Genomic DNA, 16,761 nt, shown 5'->3' with positions numbered 1-16,761 from the left:
GCAATGCGGTGCTCCCTTGGAACTCATGCGTGCGCTGCAAGGGTGAGGGGTCCCAAACTCTACTCCAAGGGGATACGTGACAAAGGCATTCTGGTCCCGGCTCGGGCCCCTGGGAATGAGAACTTTTTGATTTGGTAATAGTTACCTGTTTCATTTGTTTGTGGGTTCCAGGGCCTTGGTGCCTGCCTTTCAAGCTGTTGTTGGAGAGCCGCCTGGCCCCTCTTCGCCAGACTGCCCTCTCCGTGGGGTGTGGCTGACTATCCCTGCCCCAGGAGACCAGTAGCAGAGTGGGGGCCCGGGCTCCGGCACACACCCTAAATGACGAACTTTGGTGAGGATTTCCAATCGACAGCCGCATAGCAACCCAGAATGGTGGACTCTGGCGAGAACAACTGCTCAACAGCCACACAACAACCCTGAACGTCCCCAAGTACGCGTAAAGGTTGAAATCCCTAATGTTATTCTCGTTTGCCCTTTATTTTATATTTTACTGCAGGGAATTTTTAAGATGTATGCAAAATATATACTTTGTACTTAGGGTACTATGACATCCTGTGCATCTGGGCTGTGTCTGCATGAAGGCATTGTTTCCCCAAACAGCTACCCCTCCCTGCCGCATCTGTGGCCCCGGTCCACGTTGGGCTGGGTTCCCTGGCTGGGACTGCTGATGCCATGCGCTGGTCCAACTACCTGCCCCCTACTACGGTGGTGTGGCAGTGAGCTGACTTCCTTGCGGCTGGATATAAGGTCTGTTGGGTTTCCCAGGGCTGGATTCTGCGGATTGGAGTTCTACGGGCCTGGCCTCTGCTCACTGACTTCTGCGCGTGGTGTGCCTTTAATCAGCACCTGTCAGCCATGTGACTTATTCTATGGCAATAGTAGCATTGTATGGGGTTTGGCTGCTGCCAACCACTCTGGTTTCCATCACTGTAGCCATTTTGGAACCCTCGGGTCCCATGATCTAGTTCCCTCTGTCCCTGCTCCTTTTTCTCCTTATCCTTCTCCTGCTTCCTTTTGTGGAAATGCAGTATGTGCGCCTGTATCTCTTGCCAGGATTTAGTGTTTAGCCCAACTACGCTGTTCAAGCCTTTTGTATTTCAGTGGGCAAACCCTTCTTAAGGATGTTGTAAAGGAAAATGACGTGAGGGGCCATATCTGTCCATGGCTGTCATGTGTCCTGTCCCCATCGTTCTCTCATCCAGGCTAGGAAATCTATTATGGTCTCCCCTGGTTTCAGAGCTTCTGCCATTAACCCATTTGGTTTAATATCTGCATCTTCCATCTTCCAAAGAGCCATGTATCACATTTGTAAAGACATGTTTTAAAGACATGTTAAATTGTTTAAAATGTTTCAAGGACGACATACTTGCCTTTTCCAAAAAAACTCACCAACATTATGTGGTATTGAGCAAGCAATGCTCCAGGTTGGCAGCCAAGGGTTTAGCTCATACGCATACAAGTATAAACTATTCCAGGAACAAGTTAAATCTCTTGGTCACAGGTTAATAGCAGGTGGAGCGATTTCCAAAGAGTCTCTGATCAATGCAATTAACATGGCTCCACAGCCATGTGGCCTGTGCAAGTATTAGTCATGGTTTGTCAGAAACTTTTCAACCATCATGAAAACGCTTAGACTTTTACGCAAAGTGCAGGAATACAAATGGGAAGATCAAGAAGAAGAGGGATTCAAGCTGATAAAGAGAAGCATAACAAATGCTCCCACATTGAGACCATTGATGACTGACAAGAAGAGCACCATCACAGTCGATGGCAGTGTATAGGATTTAGTGGTTGTGCAATCACAACACCCTGGTCATGACAAGTGTCTGGGCTGTGAACCACTTCCTTCATTTTATATGGGGTACCAAATTCCATTTGTAAATTGACCATAAATCTCTGGTTCATACTTTGTCACCAGGGGCTGGGTTACATTTTATGGCTCGTATTGCCGAGCTGTGCTCAAAAGTGCCAGAATATTGCTTCCATGTTTTGTATGTTTCTAGGAAGAGCAACAGGTGTGCAGATTTTCTGTCCAGGTCTTTTTATTCAGTTCAATTTGTGGATAAACAAGACGAAGGTGATCGAGATGTAGTAATAAATGTGTGCATTGCAAAATGTGCCTTTCACAAAAGAAGTGTGGTTCAGGGAGGATGCTGGTGATGAGAGACTGGGTAAAGTGAAAGCACATACACTGACCAAACAGTTACATTGTGAGTTGCACTCTTTTGTTCAGGTGGCAGATGAACCGAGTTTATCTAAAAGCATCATATTCAGAAAGACAAATGTGTGATACCTGAAGCAGTCAGGGGGGGTCAGTTTGTCACCAACGGCACATGGGCATATCAGCTTTGAAGAATTCTTTAAGAGCACAATTTTGGTGGCCAGGTATGGATCGAAATAGATAATTTTGTGAGAAACTATGAAGAATGTGTGAAGTGTGATAAGACCCTTAAATGTATTATACCCCTCATGCATCCAGTAGAATGGTCCCATGCTCCACTGCAGAAGTTAGCTTTTGGTGTGCTGGGCCCGTTCAAAGGTTAACCTGTCCTTATGCAATATACGATTGTGATTGTTGATTATTTCTCTAAATGCCCTGAAGTAACATTTGCTGAAGAAGTATCCACTGAGGAAGTTTTGAATTTCATGAGGGAGATTTTTAGCAGAGAATAGTTCCTTGAAAGTACTGTCATTGACAATGGTATTCAATGTACATCCAACCACATGACGGAATTTCTGAACTCACAAAATATAAAGCATATCTTAACAGCAGTGTACGACCCACAAATCAATGGTCTTGCAGGACTGTTTAATCGTTATCTTAAGGACAGTATCCACATGGCCTTGCAGAATGGAATGTCTGCATCCACTCTAATCAAAGGGTATGGGCATACCGTAGAAGTCCACATTACAAACCGGCGGTCAGTCCTTTCAAGTTGTTAAAGACTCATTCCTCCGATGTGTGTCCATGGTGGTTATTCAAGAGATACCCAGAAGTCCAATGTAATGGTGAACCTTCAAATCACAATGATGTGTTGAAAGTAAGAAAAAGGGTGGATTGAAAACAACGTATAGCCAGAGGTATGATGTATCACATAGGGTTAAATGTCATGATCTTTTTGTAGGAGACATAGTGCACATCAGATTACCCGTAAGAGTAGAAAAACGTTTCCAAACCATTGAAATTGTAAAAATGAATAAAAGGAGCATCATCACACAGGATGGCAGATGCCGGAGTATAGGGTTGCTAAGTATCCTGAAGGGATAATTTAAAATGTTATGAGTGGCAGATCAGTGCAAGCAACGCGTTTCCGGTAGGTGGAGATTGGAGCTTGGAGCATTGCCCTCGGCGGTGCAAGGCTGTTCTGGTCAGCGGCAGCTCCACTGCTTTCAGGCCAGGACAAGGTGAGCCTTGCAGGGCATTCCAGTGTGCTCCCGCTTGGCTCCTACAGACAGCGCCTGGCATTGTTCTGGAACCTCCCTGCCCCCTCCGGATGCCTGATAGCTGCAGAGGAGGCAGAACCCTTTCAGGCACAATGGTTTTAAAGCACTCGCAGGAGACAGAACAAAGCGGCTCTAAAGCAGTTGGAGGAGACAAAGCAGCAGTGAAGTTGCCAGCACAGGCACCCAGCATATTGAGCAGACGGGACTCCCCCAAAAAATAATACAAAATAAGGGGAATTAGCTACCCAAAGAATCACATGCAATTAAATGCTACTATTTAATATCACTACTGTAAAGGATCTCCTGCTGTTGGGGGGCAGCCACAAGCCTTAAGACTCAATACCCCAATAACCACAAGAGTGCATAAACAAAATACATGGCACAGCCCTAAACTCTGGGTGAGCTTAGGCGCTGTCTAAACACACGCTTAACTCTTGGACGCAGGATGCATGCATGCACGATAATTAGGAGTTATTGTTCCCCTGACACAACGAATCCAGTGGCACTCCCATCTAATCACAATTACATCAACACTTAAATTGCACTCTGTGTAAGGACTAAAGTAAAGACAATCACACAGAATCTCAGAACATCAAAAGCACAATAAAGGACGATGAAGTAAAAAGCTCACATTTTCTTATCTCCATCCGGAGCCTCCGTGAGCAAACGCCACAGCTCGATTAAAATGAGAACCTGCATTTCCCTTTTGCTAGTGGCGCATGACAACAGAGGAACAGAAGTCTATCACTAACTACTACTCACAGTGCAATTCGACAGAAGGAGTAAATAACTCAACCCAAAGACAAAGCAGTGGCCACAATGACCAAACAGAGTGCAACCAAAACAGAAAAGACAATACAGGAATATGTTTGCCCTGATAGAAACAAGCAGATCCACCAAAAGGCCAGACTTAAGTACGCTATGGACTACAGTCCACACCGCCAAATCATAAGATCTCTGAGTGACAGGGCAATCATGCAGAACCTGGAAATTGAAAGTAGTAACCTGATGCCTTTGTTACGAGAATCTCTGTCTGAACTAGAGGCTATTAATGGCTTTAATGACCTGGAGCACCTCTTGCTCCAGCACTTTTTAAACTGAGGATACCCGAAATCCCCAGAAGTTAAGCGAAAAAACCATCCAGGGCAAAAAAGCTCCCCTCCCGCATCAGTCGACCTCCTTGTGGGACAACTACAGCACAAATCGACCTCTCAGCCAAATCACCCAAAGGACAGCCCTCCACACATGAGGCCTTCTCCCTCACTCCCCACACTTATATTAATTTACACAATCACTGATCCAGACTAGGGCAAAAGAGGCAAGCAGGGCCCATAGATACTGCACTGGTTCATAAAAGGAATAGCACAAACAACAGCAGGAGAAATGCCATCTGGTAGATCAAAATACGCTCAGGCTGACTGGGGATGGCGCCAAATAACACTAGCATCTCAGGGCCTACAAGCAAAAGCCTGACCTTCTACAAACAAAGTGGGACTGACGCGCAGAGGGAAAACAGGAAGATGCACACTAGTGGACCAGACTGGAGCAGCACCCATTTATCTCAGACAACGCCCAAACTCCTGAGATCCACACGGAGAAGCCTGGCCTTTGACAAACAAAGTGAGCTCGAAGTTCAAAGTACACCCGAGAAAAGGAAGGGCAAAATAATAGACTGGAACACTTTCTACAGTCTTCTGACAACTATTACAGCAGCAACAAAAATTAACACCGACAAGCCTGAAATAAAAATATCAGTTCTGCAAACACTGGTGTCAAATACTATGGCAATTGAAGTAAAAATTGAAAATTTGAACTCCTTGATAACAAGAGCAAAGACCTACGCAGAAGAAAGAACACAGTATTTTAGCTGAGTCCGGCTGTCAGAACTACCGGATGTCATGAAAGACATGATAGTAGAAATGGAAAAATCAGTATTGGACCTTGGCAAACTAGATACATCGCCAACCGAAGGGCACTCTCATCAGGGGGATGATGACGCCTCCAAAGATAACCTTCAGCCGCCTCTCTCTATGCCAGGAAGCAGCCTGGCAAGCACGCACAGGAGAAGTAGGACCAAAAGACAACGTGGGCTGTGTAGATAAAACAATCCAACAAAACTCAACTGCATACCCAAAGGGAAATTGGTTAGAGAACCCTGAATCTCCCCATTTTGAACGGATGCTTTCAAGAAAAAATAAAAAAAGGCTATAAAATCTCAACAAAAAACCTCATCAATACCTTCTGAAGTCAGAAAATAGAAGGGCCAGGAAGGCCTGCTAGTCTATCCCCTCTTTAGATACCCGCAAACCCTTAAGGCTAATATCTGCCTAGCGGATCAGCAGAAGCCACTCTTAAAGCACGGTACACAGCTCAGAGTAGATAAGGTCACGGCTAGCTAAGCCTCAAACTCAGCAAAAAATAGAGCCTCGAATCTTTGATCCGCATGAATTTGAGGACAGACAGGGCACCAACAACTACGATTCTAACCTGCAAGCATTTATTAAGTTATACATCCCAAAACAGTAGAGAGGAGTTTCCTATAATGCTGCTTAAAGAGCAGGCAGTTAGACCTGTGAAAAACCTAAAAACACGGCCTAATGACCAATTAGCCCCACTGCTTCCAGGAATCTGCAGGACCCACATGCAAGCAATAAGTGCTCAGGGAAATCGGGGCCACCACTACAATGCAAACAGCTCCAGATAAGGCCACGTTCCCTCACACCAGCTCTGTGAGGCAATGAGGCCCTTGGGAAGGTGGACACTCCTGGCTAGCACATCTCAGGGAGACCCAACAGGAAGGGAACAGACAAAATCTGCACTATTCTAATTCTCAGGCAAGCTTTAGGAAAACGGAACACCACTGCCCAGCGTCCTACATGGACAGCTTACACCTGTTAACTCATGCTATCCCCACAAAAATGGACCTAGAGAGGTGCTCTACTCAAGCACAAAAACTATTACTTCCACACCTGGCTACTTTCTCAGTATTCAGTAATGCACAGGGGCATTACAAGACAACAACTGAGACAGGCACATCGTCCACTTCCTCAGCCACACTAATTTTCTGGCCAAGCTATAATTCTTGAGGTCCCTGGGTTAAACAGGCCAAATGTACTGAGAATTTGCTCAACCCTTCCAAGCCTCGCCAAAATAAATAGCAAGGACTTGGACCGTGTAGCTTTCCTGCTGGCTCGACCGGGGGGGAAGAGTAGGGAATCCTTCGAAATATGATTTTATGATGGCAAAATCAAGGACCTTATTCTCCAGCACAGCTCCCTGCTAGAAGAGTGGGACATTCATGTGAACTTGTTGGCACCAGGGAAATATCCCCAGTTTTTATTCCAGTGCACCTGGGATAATGATGCTATTACAGAAACCAGCCAATCTGTATTAGCAGATGCAAAAGGCCCGCTTACTGACTTGACACGTAAAACAAAACTTTAAAATCACTTTATCAACAATACATGGAACCAGAGGTACTGGTTCAACACTGTCTGGCAACACAAGTCTTGATTGGCTTACGGTTTCTCTTCACAGACGTTCCTAGAACGCAGGCACCAACAAGAAACTTAGACACTTCCCCTAAGAGTAAGTGTAAGATTGTTACACCTTTAAACTTGCAGTGAACAAACAAACAAGGCTTTTATCCAGGGTGTAAGACAAAGAACGCCTTCACAAGCGTAGACACTTGTGGTTATGTATCAATACATACAAATTGCCAATGTCACAGAGCTATCTCTTTGAAACCATCAAAGGCTTTTAGAAATCTTTATATTATTTTTAAGATTTGGCCTGTTACCAAAAAAGAATGCAATGCCTCCATGGGCACCATAACCGACTTCACTGTCTTGCAGGTTGTGCCAGGGGCTGGACAAATCTTTCTTGCAAATGTTATGCATGTACCCTATTTTGCAACCGGCAAGCATAACGTTTTAAGCAACCTCTTTAATGCAAATGGAGTAAGAACATGCTGGCAAGTCTTGTTGTTTTGCTTGCAAGGCTGGAGCCCCAAAGTAATAGCTTGACTGGTAAACTTTACTATCACTGTGGAACAACAGTTCAAGTGGTCATACAATCAAATGGAGGAACCATGTCCTTAAGGCTTTCCCCTGTCAGGCCGGCACTGAAATGTCTGACAGGCCCTAATAGAGTGCTCTTTGCCGGAGATCTTTTTAAGAAAAAAATGCTGGTAGTGAGTCGATGTGAGAAGGGCTGGGAAAACTGCTAAAAGTGGCTAAAGGTGCCCAAGAAAACTATCTTTAATACAACCTGGCACCCCTGCTAAGGTTAAAAACAAAAAAATAGGAAGTACAGAAAACAATCATCTGGTTCCCTACCAAAAATGTAATGTATGTCTACCACTTTAATTAGACATTTAGATATTATGGAACTGTGTGTGGGTATTCCCTACACTACAGAACTGCTAGTCATGGCCAACATATTTCTCGCCTAATACAGTCACACGGATCAGGCGGCGATTCTTCAGGACCTGCTTGTTGTGCCTAACCCTCACTAAGAGAGTAAAAAAACTCTACTCCTATTGCATGGGTAAGAAATAACGAAAATCTTATGTTGGAATCATAAACTTCTAAATGTGGAGACCCTCCTAGGTCAGGTACACGGCCCCCTTGAGAATCGCATGGATACTGGCTGCACTTCTATCAAGACAATTAAACTAAAGAGCACCATGGCCAATCTGACCTACCCCTTCATCCAAGGTAGCCAGAAGCATGGCCCTATGATGAAGCATGTCACCCAATGGTGAGTGAGGGCTACTGTGCCTGTAAGATTCATGCATGTGACGACTGAAAAAGCCCCTTACCCTAATTGGTGAAATGGAGTCCTTTCTTTTGGAACGGTGCATCTTATTTCAGTTTTAGGTTCATGTATAGAGACTGATGCCCTGGACTACATAGTTCTCCCTAGTTTTATATCCCTAAATTGTTTTGGTATATGGTTACATGACCATGTTTCTTACAAATGTTATTTTTATAGTGGTGCCTTCTAGTGGCTGATTTGATCGTCAAGATACTACAATATTCTCTGCACTTAGAAACTCGCCCCATAATGCTCTGCAGGTCATTTCTTTTACCAAACATTTTTGCCCATAACGCCCCACACAATGTGCTCTTTCTGTCTATGTCATCTTTGGGTCCCCACGCTAGATGGTGGGGGGAGGGGGACGGGCAAAATAATAATATAAAAAATATAATAAATAATGGCAATATTTTCATTTTTTGCTGAGGATAGAGGAAGAAGGTGCTAACGCAGATGTCTTAATTAGAAATTTTTAAGGAATGTTTATGTATTTTGAATAATGACTTATGTAGAAAAATGAATAACGTAGAAAATAATGTGCACGTTTGAAATTGTGACCTCGGAGATTGGCCATCAGTGTTCACGAAATGTACTAATTAATGATTAATTTATAGGAAATATTGGAAATATATTAGATTACTGTAGTAATATGTCATATAAAGGGTTGTGAATAATGCTCATGCTTATTAATTGTAGGCCTCAACTTAGCGAGTGTCTTGGCCTAGATTGTCAGGCCTCATGCAGCTGTATTTCTTAGTGTTCAATGAAAAATGCTGACAGAGTGAACTAACTGTGAAATTCCAGGAGGGGGAGTGTCCCCTTATAGTCAAACTTTCATCAAAGGAGGCGCTCGCTGTGCGCATAGACCGACCCCTCGCTGGACCTCAAGCGGTCCAGCGAGGGGTCGGTCTAGGCGCATAGCGAGCGCCTCCTTTGATGTAAGTGTGACCAAGCAGTCCAGCGAGGGGTCGGTCCAGGCGCACGGCGAGCGCCTCCTTTGATGAAAGTGTGACTATAAGGGGACACTCCCCCTCCTGGAATTTGAGGCCATTTGCCTCACGTTATTAAAGCCTCCGTGAGGTAGTTTCTTGCTTCAGGTAGGCCCCCCTATTTGTTCTAATATATTCCTGTTCTCCCCCTATCTCAGGGGAGATTTTTCCTTTGGCACACTGCAAGCTGTTTAGGGATCCTAGGCCCTGAAGAATGCCCCCAGACCTTCCTTGGCTCTTAGCAGTGGGCAGAAACATGTTGGCCGTTTTTTAGATAGGCGACCCAGTGAGTCCTCATTCTCACCAAGGTGTCCCGTCATTGTTTTTAATACACCAGCAGACACCACCATTAAAAGTGTAGATCACACACAGGTAACTGCCTAGGTGTTTTTATATTTCCATAGCTTAGCTGGATCCCTCAATCTCCAGATTAATATATATTTACACACTCCCTCCCGTTCTTTTAATGGTGAGGTCGAGTCCGCCCAGGTGGCACTGTCTTACCTGGGTGGGGCTAGGTGGTCAAATGATGAAGCATGACACTATATAGTGTGTGAGACCACCTAGTCCGTAAAGGAAATACCACTCTCCTTCACTCACCCTACACAGCACCCACACTGCCCGTTTCTTTAAACCTAGTGAGGTCTACGAGCCCACGGATAATCTCTCGTGAAAATAGCTCCATAACATCGGTGAACCCCATACTTTTCTGTGTTGACTAATGTGTAAATTACAAACTCCATTGATTGTTGAATTGACCAATGGTTATTGACTATTGTGTACTGATTTCTGATTCTGTATTGAAACTATGGTAAGAATACTATACGAATCAAAAGGTTCATCGACCTATACGCGTCTCCTTGTAAGTTTACTTACCAAGGACTGGCACGCCAACAAAGGTAAACAGAAGTGCTTCAATTATATGCAGGGCCACCGGTATTATGTAGCGGAAAGGTCCAAATTATGTGGCAGGGTTGACCAATTTATGTGGCATGTAACGTCCAGTTATGCATTTATAACGCCAACAGCTCTAACTCAAGCAAATGCAAGACCTATTGTATTGCAAATGCGTGTTTGAACTTTGCCTCATCTTATAACACCGTCTTAAAGTTCATATCTTGTACAAAGTTATTTTCGACGCTACACAAGTGGGTTGTTGTGCTTTTACATGGTGGGGGTCACAGCAGAATGCGGTCGATGTAGTTTGTATCTTCACCTTGGGCACGGCGTAACAGGAAGAAGAGCTAAAAGCTAACAGCGGGCTCTGCTCCAGTGTTAAGTTCGGCTGCGAACAGAGAAAATCTTCACCAAAATGAAATGAACACTCTTTCCCTTCAAGTACGATAATCCTTTATGTAAGCTTTTCGGCAGAACCGTGGAAACCTCGGTGTCCCGGACACAGTGACCTCACACCGTTCGCTCCGACTGACGACATATACGAATTCTAACCTACGTCATCAGCCAAATGGGAACGCAAACTTGAATACTTACCCCAGTATAACATCCATCTATACCTTTATGCATGCTTAATGTTGCGCTATTTATAGCAACGCACTTTCCACGGGGCGCGCCCTGTGTCAGAAGCACGGGACCCAGCAGGAAGGAGTGCCCGCAACGCCTCTCTGCAGCCGAGCTACGTGCGCAGCAACAACATCTTCATGGCAGAAACCCTTCCACCCGGCACGGCAGTACCACTCTGAGCTTCGAGCGGGGGGCGTCACCTCCGCTAGCACAGGCCCAGCCTTCAACCACAGAAGAGCCGCGAATCCGTAATCAAGCTCCCTTGTCAACACCTTGTACGTGGAATGCGAGGGAGGGAAGTAGCGAGGCCTCGTCCCATCCTGTACGCCGTAGCGGGGTATAATGGTTCCGCCCTAAATCGAGGACGTGCAGAAACGAACGCGCCGCAACTTCAGCAGAAACTCCATCTGTACATCACCAACCCCACTTCCCGGCAAGCCGTGCCTCTTGGCTGATGCCATAGGCAGCCGCCCCGAGTGGGCAGGGTCTCAGCCGTCGCTCAGCAGTCTGATTGGTTAGGTGGCCTGTTTATTATTTAATAGGTTGGGAGGGGTGGTGCGGGGTTGGTTGCGCGACAGGCATGTGATGCGGTCAGGTTTCTGTTTCTGGGACAAGAAGTGAGACAAGTTCAAGGCTGGAATGGACCTGAGTGAACACTCTGGAATTGTCACAGACTGAAAGCAGAGGGGAGATGGAAAAAGAGAGTTAGCCACCAGCTGCGGGTAAGTGAGATATATATATTCAAAACACGGTTCCCTCTTTGTAAGAAAAATAAATAGTTCGTATCCCTCTTAAACGTCGAACCCTTTATGGTACTTAAAGAATGAAGCCACTCCTAAAATCTTTAAAAAACTCTAAAACGAACATATAGAATCATATCACCGAGTGCTCCTCTCTGTATAGATATTGAAATTGCATGTGTAGCGCTGGCGAGGCATTAAATGCTAATCTCAGTCGAAATGAAAGAACACTCGTGGTGCAAAACCTCGGTCCTCTGCGTCTCGGGAAAGGAAATCTACCCCTTCCATTTGCCAAATAGCATTTCAGATACTGTGGTTTGGGATTACCCGAGAATATCCAACTACACCATTTCATTCATGTGATCTCCCTGAAATTGTTTTCCTAGTTCGGCATGACTTAGTAAAAATGTGCCTGCCATGGTGATCCCTTTGACTGCTATTAGTAGTAAAATACATCAATTATTGATTTGTTGGGCCCCTCTGTGCCCCAGTACCACCGCACGTGCTGCACCAATGGTAGCTATGCCCGTTTGCGTTTAGCGCTAGCTGCCTTATTGATGCTTTTGGTCACGTTTCCAGTATTTATGTATTTATTTTCATAAATCTGTTCCTTTCTGTGGGCGGAACTTTTTAAAACTATCCTTTATGGATGAATGCTCCCTTAGACACTCTGAAATTGAGGTCTGCAGTGCGATGGCGCAGCATTGCATGTCCCCTAACACCATTCCGACCCCCATTTGACGATACTTCAAATGTCGCGCCTTAATTTACCCGCCCCTGTTGTTGCTACAGATGGTGCTAGTGCACCTCGTGAATGCCCTTCTCGGAGCCTCTCTCTTTTCAGTCTGACAAGTTTGCGACCAGTTCGAGAACGTCAGTTGAAACTCTCTCACAGAGTCTACAGGTTGAAACGGAGCAGGTTGATTTGTGGCTGACAGATGACCTACAAACTGAGCTGGTCAGCAGAAATATTTACCAGATGACCTAGATACCGAGCTGGTCAGCGGAAATATTTTACTTCATCAGCGTGCCAGTAGAGGGCGAATCATGTATGCTTTCTAGTTTCTTATCGGGCATTTAGCATGGATTACTAGGGGAGAGTAGGTATAACGTTCAAAGGGGCGGTCGGGGCATGGTTTTTGATTTTCGGCTACAAAGAAGAATTATGGTGGGCGTAGCGAGAGAGAATAGGGTGTGTATGGGGGCGGTGTTGTGTGGATGGATGTCCAGCGAGGGAGGGACCAGCATTTCTACAGCTTATGCATGGCATGGGTGTGTGTGGGTCCGGGGGTATGGGAAGTCTGGCATGGGTGTGGGTCCGGAGAGGGCGGGGGAGGCAGCTGAGCAGTTCAGTGGGGATAGAGATTAGGTCTGGATTGAGGGGCAATACTGTGTAGTAATTGCGAAGGGTGTCATTAGTTTCAGTGAGGGGTTGTCGGGCTTGACAGTAACGTCTAGGGGAGCTGTAGATGGGTATACAGGGGCTTGTTTTAAAATGCATTGCTTTTGGAGGGGTGTGCGAGAGCTGTGGTCGGAGTTTCTTTGGGATCTAGGTATTGATTGGCCGGAACATGCACTGCATGAATGACTGTACATGAACTCTTCACGTAAGACTTGTGTGTGCGATGTTTATGTAGGTGCACTCGTGTAGCAACGGTGCCATGAACCCTAATGCAAGCATGAACCATTCCAGCCAGAACCCCTGGTTCGGTGCTTAACACTTGAATTGGGTACAGTTGATCTCTCACTCCCCTGCTGCACTAAAGATAGGTACCCCAGATATAGGGGTGGGTGGGGGTTGTGGTTTTGTTCTTTTCCCTTCATTTTTTTGTCTGGTGTGGTAGCTCCGTTTAACTTGTCTGAGGCGACAGTATCTGATGTTTTAGAGCTACTGTGCATAGATTTTCTGGGGTACCATAGAGTAAGTGGAAGTAAAAGTCCACAGTGAAACTGATAGAAGTCGTACTAGCAAAGAGGAGGAGTGTCACTTGGAGATGACTGAGGCCTTCCCTGTTGATCTGCTGTGTTGGCAGAAGCCTGCAGATCTCCACTAGTGTGGGGTTTTCTTTGGGGTTTGTGATGGATTTAACTGTAGTGTTTTAGCTGAGTTGATGCACCGTAAAATTCTGTCGCAAATATAAAAAATGAGTCAAATGGTCTTCTGTGTACAGTGTGATGGGATTGAAGGCACTGGCATGGTATAGTTTCACTCACACTTCTCTCTTTTGTTTCAGATGCAGCTCGTCCGCCCACCTCAGTGTCATCTTTCCTATCTCCAGGAGCAGGTGAGCCACTGCCTAATGCACATTGCGTTGTGTCTGACATTCCACTGTGCGTGTGACAGCGGCTAACCTGCTTTTAGGATGTCACTGGATCCGCCCTTGCAAACCTCTTGGAGAACTAACAGCAGACTGTTTTAAAATACCACATCACTGTGCAGCACGATGACTCAGTAAAGTGGAACCATTGTGAACATCCAAATGAATTGGGCACAAATAGATTTGTAAAACTGAAACTAAAGTAAGAGGCAGCCCAGTAGTTAAGGGTGGCATAACCTCATGCTGGTGTCATAAATGGGGCACATACAATGAGGAAGCTAGAGCAGGAGAACCAGCATGACAAGGATACCAAGAACTTTCAGCCTGCAGGTGTGTCCAACCTGGGAGTTACAGCATTGCAGACGTGTGATCTGACCTGGGTGCAGTTGTCCCCACTGTGGCTTCTTGTTCTGTGACAGGTCTGCTCTGATGGTGGAGTGCCGATGCATCGGACGCCCATTGGATGTCCTGGCACACTGGAAGGCTGGGATTGAAATGTATTGATGTTTTTTTATCTTTAATTAATTGCCTCAACGAGATGCATTGATGGCTATGTGGATTTTATTCATGGTTTTAGAAAAAATGTCCGTTCTAACTGTGGTCACTGAAGTCACGTGGTCCCGGCTCGAGGTTTCAATTAGCTTACCGGCTGCACTGTCAAGGGTATGAATCGTATTTTTGACCTTGGTTTTTATTCCTAGACAGGGAAAGAAAAGCAGTCTTACGATGGACAAAGTGTAAGATGTATACATTTGGCCCATTCTACAATGAGCAGGAATGGGGGTATTATTTTACTCTGTTTTGGCTAGGGCTGTCAAGCAGAGAAAACCGTAAAAGAAAACCAAGTTGACAGGATGGAATCACAGATTTTCTCCCAACGTGTAGCCTTTCGTTTGAGAGCAGTGAGTCAGTATCCGAATGTTATTTGTCGCTGACTTCTTTATTACTACCAGCCTCTCACTGTTAGGAGTCCTTCAAGGTATGTACTGATGTCCCTTTACATCAGCCTGGCTGTGGTCTTCGATGACATCCCAGCTCTTCAATTCGAACTCTGCTTTTTATACAAAGTGTTTTTATTACATGTGACACCGTACTTTTTTTTTTTAATGAAAGTGGGGTTTAATCTGTTCGTAGGAGGGAGTGCATTGGGAAGATACCTCGTTGTTAGACACTTTCCGGGGAGATGGTGGGAGGGAGGCCCTGTTTGGCATTAGCTGATTTGACTGGGGTTTAAGGAGTCAGCTGCAACGTTTATTTATTTATTTTTGAAGCATCTTTGATCACAAGTTCAACCTGCTAAGACTAGTCATTTCTGAGCTGCACTGTGTTTCCGCAAACTTGCTGGAGTATCTCAGCAAATACAGAGCTTTTTGTAAGATTCAGCTCACGCTTACATGTTCCTCGTGAAAGGTTATCTATCACATTCAAAATAGATATTGATGACATCCTAGATTTTTAGGTTGTTTTTTAAGTTGTGAAGTTACTGCGTGTAGTGTACTAACCTTGAGAGCTGTCATAAATGGCCCCGATGGTTGTTCTGACACGATGCACACCACTGTGGTGCAAAACGTTAGGATGTTGCCGAAAGGCAGAAAGTAAACCAATCCTTAATTTTCAGCCACAGTTTTTTCCAAAAACCTCAAGCCCTTGAGGGGTGGAACACTATGGGAACCTTAAGTTTTGGTTGCTAAAAGTATTTGCCAGGGAGTGCAAACCGCAAACTGACTTGGATGTTTAGTAATGGTATTCTTATCGTCCACATTTTCCAACGTCTTGCTACTTCTTTTATAAAACTCAGAAAGATGAAGCCTGAGTTGACCTAATGTGGAATTTAGAACCTGCCACTTAATTTTGCACAGTAGGCCTAGCAGAATGAATACCCAAGAAAATAAGCGATCTCGCCTGCCCTCTTTTAACAAGGGAACATTACAATCCCTCTGTCTGAAGAAACTTAATTATTCTTCTCATGTAAAAATTTTATCTCGTTTTTTAAAGAAAAATTCCACCGCCAAGTGTCAAAAAGTGGTTTTGCTTCAGGTTTCTAAAAGTGGAAGTCAATACTCCCTGTTATTGAATAGCAGTGAGAAGGAGTCTTTCTCTGGATCTGAAACGGTGCTGCCGGGAGGGAGGGGGGAGGAGATAGTTCTTAACGCTTTATTAAAAAAAATATATATATTGGCTAGGAATCTTGCCAATCTACTGAATGCGATTGGGGAGATTGAATTGGAAACTTCCAGTCAGCCCGGAGGAGTGGCAAAGCGCCTTTATGCTAAAGAAACAGCAGTGGATGGATGAAATCAGCGTTAATCGAGGCCGGGGAAGTGGGACTAGACCATAGTGTTCACGTCTGAAATGCACCAAGTACACAGGTGCAGTAAAGAGCTGTGTGGGGGGGCTCTGTGGCTGATGGTTTTAAAGGCATGGCTTTGTCCATTGCCCTGAGAAGGCATTCAGTGTGATCAGACAAAGTGGTGTTGGTTCGACGCTTTAGCCTAGTGCCAGATGGGGCACTGCCAAGCAGCTGATTTACCCTTATTAACTCTTGCACCTGCTGTCCAACCACTTTCTGGGTGATCGTTGCCTGCAAGGCACGTTGCAGATATGAGGCTAATTAGATCTCATCCAGCCAGAGTTTGGAATCACACAGAGCTATTGTGTGCCACGTGGGAACTCAGCTGAGGGACCTGTTGATTGGAGAGAAGATTTCTTGCACAAGGAACAACTGGTAGTCAAGAATTCAAAAGAAGTGCGTGAGGCATTGTGTTTTCACACCACTGAAAGTGTTTGGTGTGATTAGCGTAGACCTCCTTTTGTCCTTCTTCTTGCTTGGTGATAAAGCTAAACACACCTTGAACCAGACGATCTATACATATGGAGCTTTGGGAGGGCCCTCTGCAGAGGTAGCCAACCAGTGGAAGTGGCAACTACTCT

At 45.1% G+C, this 16,761-nt stretch overlaps 1 long non-coding RNA gene across 1 annotated transcript; it reads left to right on the top strand.

Moving 5' to 3' along the window:
• Positions 1–11,356: 11,356 nt before the first annotated feature.
• Positions 11,357–14,369, top strand: LOC138284371 (uncharacterized). The gene is made up of 2 exons (XR_011201385.1): positions 11,357–11,494; positions 13,747–14,369. It is a non-coding gene; the product is annotated as an uncharacterized lncRNA (long non-coding RNA).
• The last annotated feature ends 2,392 nt before the right edge of the window (positions 14,370–16,761 follow it).

This window comes from Pleurodeles waltl, chromosome 3_1 (genome assembly GCF_031143425.1).
Source record: "Pleurodeles waltl isolate 20211129_DDA chromosome 3_1, aPleWal1.hap1.20221129, whole genome shotgun sequence".
In the NCBI taxonomy this organism is placed as follows: Eukaryota; Metazoa; Chordata; class Amphibia; order Caudata; family Salamandridae; genus Pleurodeles; species Pleurodeles waltl.
This window is presented reverse-complemented; position numbering and strand designations above follow the sequence as displayed.